Source organism: Juglans microcarpa x Juglans regia, chromosome 5S (assembly GCF_004785595.1).
Source record: "Juglans microcarpa x Juglans regia isolate MS1-56 chromosome 5S, Jm3101_v1.0, whole genome shotgun sequence".
Lineage (NCBI taxonomy): Eukaryota > Viridiplantae > Streptophyta > Magnoliopsida > Fagales > Juglandaceae > Juglans > Juglans microcarpa x Juglans regia.
Window position 1 is genome coordinate 21,588,151 of NC_054603.1, and position 9,539 is coordinate 21,597,689.

Genomic DNA, 9,539 nt, shown 5'->3' on the forward strand with positions numbered 1-9,539 from the left:
GGCATTTTGGAAAAATAAAAACATCAACATGCATGCTCGTTGGGTACAACTAGAAACAATAAAAAAAAGTAGGACAAACTAAAAGGAACGCCTAGATCAAAACCGAGCAACACAAAGGCATACTCATCAAGGGAAGATGAAAGGCGCGACGAGATAGTGAGCTGGACAGGGATCAACAGTGGTGAACACGGCGGCCTGGCACGTGAGGGGTGGAGGTCATGCACGGTGGTGCAACCATGGACGGAGAATTTGAGCACGACGTCAGTAGTGGTCAGAAGATCGATTGTGTCTCGAGCCCTAATCTATCAACTGCGAATGGCCAAGCGTGGGGACACATGGAGCAATGGCTGGTGGTTCGAGATAGGGTTCACGGTGACTGGGTGGTTGCTCGAGTGTGACAAAGGCTGCACCGTGCGATATTTGTGGCAGCTGGGTAGCTTGCGGTGGGTTTGCTTGACACGAGGAGTTGTGGTGGGTTCGCTTGACACAAGGAGTTGTGATTTAAGGTGGAACTGGTGGTGGGTTGCTCTGTTTTGGGCATAGCAAAATAGAGGAAGTTGCTGAGCTGTTGGGACGCGGTGGTTGGGCTATTTTCATGGTATTTCTGACATGAGGCAATGCTTTGCGAGGTGGTTGAGGGGGAAAGTTATGGTTGAGGAGGAAAGCTGTTGTCTGATTTGCAGAGGAGGGATAGATGCATGACGGTGCTGATTCCTTTTTGACGATGATCTTGATTGGTTCAGCGGAGGCCGATGAGTGAATGGGACAGGTTTCCATTGAGGACATAGAGGTGCTGGGCCGTGGGGGCTGACCCGTGGTGGTTGGATGGCAGAGTTTCTAAGTGCCTACTGACTTGGTGTGGAGAAGATAGATAAATAGAGAGAGAGTTTGAAAGGATAGAAAAGAAACAGAAATGCACTGCAAGTAGAAGACAATAAAAATAAGTGGGAGAGACTCGAGTGCTGGACGAAAATGAAAAAAAAAAAAGAAGGGAACGCAAAAAGGGGAAGGAAGTTCAAACTTCAAACTACCTAGACGTGGAGACAATGGAGATTGGGTGGAGGAATCTTCGGAAGTGCAGAAATTCAAATTCAAAAAAGATCGAGAAGATAAAATGAGGTGAAGCTCACCGCAAACAACGTCGTGGGGTAGGAGAGGTTACTCAGCTGCGTGGAAACAAGAGAAAGAAAAAAAAACAAGAGACTCTAATGGAATGGCCTTGGGTTTAATTGGCCCAGGTGCTACATGCACGGTTAAGGGAGGGAAGGTTGAGAGGAAATCGATTGAGAGAGTGCCTGCTGAAAGGTGAGGATTTTTGGATGAGAGAAGAGATATAAGTAACTGCAAGATCATGGGTTTGGTGTGTATGAGTTAGAGGAATGTGTGGAACTCCAGCACAAGAGGAAAAACCATCGAGAAGAAAAATAGTGCAGGAAGAAATGAACTTACCAAGTGACGTCGTTTCAAGATTCCTTCAAGTGTTAGCTTGTCATGGGCCGGGCTTCATCATGTTTAGGCTGGGCTTTGGCCCAAGCGTTACAATTGTGCATGCTGCTTAACATTATTATGCGCGTGCACCGATTTTTTTAGCCCATTGAGTATGGGCTAGTTGATCTATCTTGTGATGTTCTGAGTTCCCTTCACCTAGCGCAGTAAGGGAGTGAGATAAGGCCTCTAAGACCTCTTGCTCATCTAAGACATATTGAATCTTGCGATACTATATATCATAGTTTTCCCCATCTAATTTCTCCTCTTTGTTTAAGTCGGCAACACTACTCTTGGATGCCATTTGTGATACTTCATATTTTAGTGTATTTTTTTTTAGTGAAGGATTATTTTAATTAATTTAAATATTATTTTTCTTATTTTAAATTTATCAAATTTCTCATTGGATTTATTTTATAATTCTTAAGTTGTGAAATTTACTTTGATGTGCTTTTTTGATATTAATTAGTGTTTGCATTTAAATTGCTCTTTGCTTTAATGAATAATTTTATTGTTGGACTTTAATTATTATTTTTTTCACCAACTTCCCCCCACGCACGACACTACCCATGCACGTCTACCTCTTTTCATTCTCTAGTGTTTTCATATCATCCATATAAATATACACTTTTATCTTATACCTTTGGGAATTGCCTATGTACCGTCGCTGCAACCAGCCACAAGAATCACCCAGCCTCTCCTAGTTCAACACTAACCTCCATCTCCATGTAAAACCAATGCCCATCCCTCCACCGTAAACGACCATCACCCAAGGCCCAAAGCCTCACCTTGCGCCACCACCTCCTTCACGGCCTCAACCGCAGCATCAGGCCATTACCATGAGAACATCCCGCTCATACATGAAGTTTAGCAGTCGCGGGCAACCATTGCACCACGTCTGGCCACATTGCCTGCCCACCGCCCAACTCCACACACCTCCATTGAAAACACAAACTATTTGCTTGGCCTTCATATGCACCTCTATTTTTATTTCTAAAAAATAGAGCACTACTAAAAGAAGCAAGACTCCACGTCCCTCCATTGACAGCCACTGTTTCTCGCTGGAAATGGCCACAAGACACGGTCGTAGCTTGGTCGTGCTACTCCCGCGTCCACCGTACGTAAGTCCATCTTTCCCACCATGTTCTCTCTTCTCTCCATCTATCACTCTCCGTGCTTTCTCCCTCTCATCACTCTCTCTCTATTTAAGTACGCCACAGTCAGTTCAGCCACCACTTTGCCGCTCGCTACCTTGCGCTCTCTCTCGGTAAAATATTTTTTTTCCTCCCAATGCCAAGTTTTCCTCTGGTTTCTTCTTTCACAAGAAATAATTGTTTTGTTTTTCTTGTTCCTCCAGAAGGCAGAAACAACGAGACTCCTTGAAAAGTAACCTTTAGCTAGCTTTAGTCTTGTTATCCCAAGTATTTATGAAATTCCATCAAGCCTTTGGTCATGATATTCCGTAGAGCCCTTACGCAAACAGAGGAATAAATTTTGAGATTATATTATAGTTTTGCCCTTTTTGTTGTAAGCCATCCAAAGCATATTGTGTTCTGAACGTGTAGTTTTAGTTGGGCTTGTTTTAATGATGGGCTTGGCATATGTACTGGGCTTGGGCTTCTTGTTATTTGGAATTAGGTTAAGTGATTATTAAGTGGATACCAATGAAATTGGAAAGTGACAATATTTTAGGGTTATGATAATTTTAGAATTTTAAGAAAGTAGGTTATTTTAACATTTCAGGTTTAAATATTGAGATATGTGTTCGATCGGGAATTTACGAAAATTATGTGATTATTTTATACGTGACAATTTATAATTGTTTGGCACTTTGGAGTAAAATTTCTAAAAGCTAAAAAGTTCAAGTAAACGGGGTTCCTATACTAGACTTTACATAAAAATAAAATGGAATGAGGTCAATTTTGAAAATGTGCATGTTGTGTTATGAAAAGAAATGTTAAACGATCTCAGTTTTTTGTTCTGCATTGCTCATGAGATTCTGTATAAGAATAAAGTACTTTCTGACATGACTAGTGTAAATATGAGCTTATTTTTGGCATTCTGTTATTGAACTCAGAAAAATATGAGCAAATATGAAAATTGATAATTTTTGCATATGATGTGAAGATATTCTAAATCTGTTTTGAAAAATGTGGAATGATCTGAATTTCAGTACTCTGTTTTGATATGATGTGGCATCCGAAAAACCTTTGGCATGACTTTCTGATTTTATTATGACTCAGATTCAGATTCTGATATGGTGATTCTGATTCTGTTTTGCTTTGATATGTGGCCTTGTCACGGGATATAATAGCGACCTCTGGCCCTATCACGGGATACAATAGTGATCTCTAGCCCTATCATGGGATACAATAGTGACCTCTGGCTTTATCACGGGATACAATAGTGATCTCTAACCCTGTCATGGGATACAATAGGTCAATCTGTCCCTTTCACAGGATATAATAGTGACCTCTGGCCCTGTCACGGGATATAATAGTGACCTCTAGCTCTACCACGGGATATAATAGTGGTCTCTGCTCTGAGTGTAATCGCTTTGATAAGATGGTGATTTATGTTCTGCTTAACTCTTCACAGAATGCACAACCCTACCATGGGGGCTAAACATGGCATCTATTCTGATATGATATGATAAGATGAAGATGTTTAGTCAAGTTATACCAGAAGAGTCTTTGAATATGAAAAGTTGGTTTCTGAATATGAAATGTTTGGAATGTCACTCTAATTTTTCGATAATTTGTATATTGAAACTGAAATGTTTTGTTTCTGCATTTTGAACTCTGACAATGCTCATGTTTACATACTAGCATGTGTTCTCTGCTTACTGAATTGTTGACAACTCACCTTTTATTTCCATAACATTTTTTAAATATTTTTATGGTTCAGTTGGAGAACAAGAGTATGAAGTATTGGAAAAGTCTAAAGATCATAGATGAATGAGTGCCAAGGGTACAAGTGTTTTGGAGGTTCATATTTAGTAGTTTTATCTCTAGAGGTAATTTTGGTACGTCAAGTTATGAATAATTTGAGTCTTTATGGAGATCTTATTTATTTTACTGAGGTTTTTGTGTAGTATTTCTGTGGAGGGACACAGATTTTTGGATCGAATAAATAAGTTAAGTATTTTGTGGAGTTTCTCTTTATTTATTATTGATTATTGAATATGTTCTTGAATAATAGGAGCTAACTTTCCGGACCTTCGGGATCAGGGCGTTGTACCATTTCACTACAATACGCAAAGAATAGATATTACACACACACCTAAGAAATCTGCCACATTCATCCAAGCTAGAAAAAGAATAATTTAGACATGTCGCAAGATCGAAAAATCACTAAGTTTCAGAATCATGTCTTGTGCCACAATATGCAATTATTAAATTTCTAACCTAATTTCCACGCAAATTTAAAACAAATATGAGAGAATTAACCATCATAAATCTCAACCATACTCTCATTATCTTAAGTAGTCGTCTAGCCTTAACCACATGTGAAGACATAACCTACTAAAACCGCAATAACCTTTTGCGCTAGTATACAAGGAAAACTACTCCGACTACAATAACCTGTTGGGCCAGTCTACAAGAATAGCTACTCAGACTACAACGACCTGTTGGGCCAGTCTACAAAGATGGTTCTTTTAAGACCATTAGAATCCATTTTTCTTGTTCTATCAGTGCATTTATAGTTCATACTAGGGTCATCGTAGTCTTTTGGCTATACAATACATTTACAGTTCTTATTGGGATCACTGCAATTCTTTCAGCCTATCATTCACACTGGCAATTCTAACTATGACTACTTAGTGGGAATATTCTATTTTATCACTAAAAAAAATGAAGACTAATATCAAAACATTCAAGGCTAACACTCATAGAAGATAAAATAATCACATATCCACATGTTCAATTCACACATACAAGTAATCACGTTTAATTTAAAAAATTAAATAAAAGATCACATGTAATATAACAATATATCTAAGCATATATTAAATCATGCAAAAAAAAATTATTATTTTTATAACACAAAATAAATGTATAATAAACACATTTAGAACCCCCACTCAAATTAAAGGGAAGTCGCAGCCTAGTGGTGTGCCTAGGCAAAACCCACAAAAGGCCTATTACCTCAATTTCACTAGGTGGTCATGGGTTCGAGTCCCATAAGACGTGAACAGTGCCTCTAATTCATCAACAACTTGTAGCAACTGAATCAACTGCCCATCACTGGAAGAAGAAAGCTCGGAGTCGCTGTTGCACCCTTGTGGTGCACGCGGCAACCCCCAAGTGCATGCAGCATTGTTAGGTGCGCGCAGCACCGTTGGGTGCATGTGGCACCCCATTGGTGAGCGCAACACCTCCAACAGAGGTTTTTTTTTTTTTTTTAGGATCCATATGAAAAAAAAATAGGATAAAATGACACCTAGACAAATCTCAAGCTTATGCAAGAAAATAAAATATTATAAAGTAGAAGCAACTATAAAAGCACTGATACTAATGTTAGAAAGCACAACGGAAAAATATCTCAAACTCAGCTTATAAAATTGCTTTACAAGTTTCTCCAGATTGACAAATCCCAAGCGTTTCCTCTTAGTGGCTAAGTGTACTACGTACTATAAAATTAGAGTAACACTTAGCAAATTCACAGCCTAAATATCTTATCAAAAGATAACAAAAACAAAGAGTTTTGTTGTATTTAAGAGTTTTTGTATATAGCCCACCGTCGACCGGCCTTAAAGGCCAGCCTTCATTTGCCATTTAAATGGCATGTGTTACAAGCGTGTAACGCGTTAGACACAAGAGAGGAGGCGGTCAGCCCAACGTGGGCGCCCCTCCATTCAAAAAATAGCAGTGGTGGCATGAAAGTCTCTTTGTGACAGACACATTTCCTGATGCGGCAATCATTCTTGAAAAATGATGAACATATATAGATGACCCTTGTATTATTGTATATATATATAGAAGCTTCAACCTGAAATGTCTCACCACATTTGCAATTAAAAGAGCTTGATCAAACAGAGGGAGAAAGAGATGGAAAATGGACAGAGATCAGAGTGGGATGTGGAAGAAGAACAAGCGGAAGTAGGTATCTGGAAATACATATTAGGGTTCACAAAAATGGCAGTAGTCAAGTGCGCCATTGAACTTGGGATTGCTGATACCATTGAAAGCCATGGAGGAGGCCCTATGACACTCTTCGAGTTGTCATCAACTCTAGGTTGCAATCCGTCCCCACTCTACCGCGTTATGAGGCTCCTAACGCACCGCGGAATATTCAAATAGATGCCACCACCCAAGGCCCCAGGTTATGCATAAACACGTCTATCTAGCCGTCTTTTGTGGGAAGGAAAACATAGCATGGCTGCTCTTATTTTGTTTGAGAGTTGCCCAGTTATGCTGGCACCATGGCATAGCCTAAGTGCCCGTGTTCTAGCCTATGAGACTGCACCGTTCGATGTAGTTCATGGTGAAGACCTATGGAGGTATGCTGCAGAAAATCCAGGTCATAGCCGTCTCCTCAATGAAACAATGGCGTGTGATGCCAGGTTGGTGGTTCCTGCGATTCTTCAAGGTTCTCCAGAGGTATTTGACGGGCTTAGCAGTTTGGTGGACGTGGGTGGAGGCAACGGAACGACTTTGCAGTTGTTGGTTAAGTCGTGTCAATGTTTTCGAGGCATCAACTTTGATCTTCGCATGTTGTCTTTGATGCGGCAGAGTTCCCCGGAATTGAACACGTCGGAGGTGACATGTTTGCAAGTGTTCCAAAGGCTGATGCTGCTTTCCTAATGGTAAGTATGGTCCACGATGAAAATGTTGTCAACAACGTATGTCATTTATTTGATTAGTATCCTTGACGATGTCTAGCTCATTGGCTTAATTCCTTTATGTATTACGTTTGTGAATCGCAGTGGGTTCTGCATGATTGGGGAGACAACGAATGCATCCAAATCCTGAAAAAATGCAGAGAAGCTATTCCGGAGGACAAAGGGAAGGTGATAATTGTTGAGGCTGTTATTGATCAAAAAGCCAAAATATCGGACAAACTAATAGATGCGAAGTTGGCGCTAGACATGATAGTGATGGCTCATACTACAACGGGTAAAGAGAGAACTTTAGAGGAGTGGGGACTTGTTCTTGGGAAGGCAGGATTTAGCAGGTACAGGGTGAAACCCATTCGTGCTGTGCAATCTGTAATTGAGGCATTTCCTTAAATTCATATATATAGTAAGTCAAGGAATGTGCCTGGTTCTCTAGTCTTTATGAGTGGTGTAATTTTCTTTCAGTTCGTGTACTTGTCATGGTTACAACTATATATAAATAAGACCAGTTGTACGTGTTGATGTAGTTTGCTCGGTGTTTTAAGTGCATCTATGATAATGGAAAAGTTTGTTTTAAGTGCATTCCACTAAAAAACTAAATTTCGTACTATAATAAATGCGCTGCTGAAAAGGAAAATGTTCAGAAAAACGAACTAGCTCAGCTGCTGAAAATGTGGGACAAACTGAACAGCTTCAAAATGGTTCCTGTGATGAACCCCACAAGTAAATCTGCAAATAAGTTTGCGATCGAACTCTATAGCATCACAAAAACAATGTAATAAGCAGCTTTAATATATCACACCAAAAGCTGAGGACAGGACTTTTTGCCCCAAAATTGAGGGAGAAGTGAATTGGATATTAGAAAAAATGTGAGCATGTCTGACCTCAAAGTCGAATCAAACTTAAGTCGTGACCAATAAAATTCGATCGTGAAAGCATAAACTCGTTTAATTAGTAAATGACACATACTCGATTAAACTCGACTTCACTCAGTTAAGGCTCGCTCATTCATGCTCGACACAGCTCGAGAATTTTTATACACACACTTATATACTTCCATAGACATTAAACTTAATAATATAAGCATGGTTACCTTTATATTTAAATATACAGTATATAACCCAGTTACTTAATGCCTAATCATTTATGCCTATATATTGAATATAGTTCTCAATTATATGTTAGTTAGTTAAGTACTTATGTGATTATTTATGATATATATTTTCAAATGAGTAATAGTTAGTATGTAGGACTTTGGTAGTTTCATATACTACAATGTAGAAACCATATAAGAAATGTATTTATAAAAATGTTATAATTTGATAATTCAATATAAAGTTTATATATTAGTACTTCATTACATTTAATATTTTGTTTTGTAAGTTTATAATTTGATCCGAACTCATTTCCTTTCATTCTTGGCTGCTTAACAAGTTGGAGCAACTGCTTTCCTGTATAGTCTATAAGGAAAGGTCCCGTTATCGAGTCACTCTCTGTGATGTTAAATATCCTGAGGATGCGTTGCTCTATTAATTCTTTGATTTTTCTATTTGAAAACTGGTGTGTAAAGTTCAAACACACTATAATATTTAATATATAAAAGATTTTAGTTTTGAATTTTTCTAAAAAATTAAATCTCATCACGCTGTTTTCAAAAAATGAAAAAACAATTTTATTAAAATAGAAGATTGATTTAAGCACCAACTTTCAAATATAATTTTTTAATTTCTAAATAGAGCGTCTAATGATTTAATAAAATATAGGAAAAAAATCAGATGTGATATCTATGTCAGATTTTGATGGAGATTTCCAAGTTTTTTCTCCAAGTCCCTCCCAAGTCAATTTAAGGCGTAACCACTAGGTCACATTAGGAGATAAGTAAAAGGATAGGAGTGGGGAACAAGGGAGGACGTGCAGCAGGTGCGGCAGATGACAGGAGCTTCAAAACAAGTTAGGGGGAAAGTAGGAGGGAAAAGGGAGCTAACACATGCAAGAGGTCCGGTCCCATCATTGCCGATTGACACATGCAACAGGGGTAGATTAAAGGCCTTCAGTCTGATGATCAGTGGACTCTCTCGATTTCGTCTTTTTTCTCTTCTTCTTCTTCTCGGGAAAGGAGTGCACCAATAAAATTTTCTTCTCCAACAAGCGAGTCTCCAGCTTTTTTTGTACAGTAAGATGTGAGAGACCATGAGTGACTGCGAATAAATATATT

At 38.8% G+C, this 9,539-nt stretch overlaps 1 pseudogene; it reads left to right on the forward strand.

Moving 5' to 3' along the window:
- Positions 1–6,536: 6,536 nt before the first annotated feature.
- Positions 6,537–7,812, forward strand: LOC121267431 (annotated as a pseudogene).
- The last annotated feature ends 1,727 nt before the right edge of the window (positions 7,813–9,539 follow it).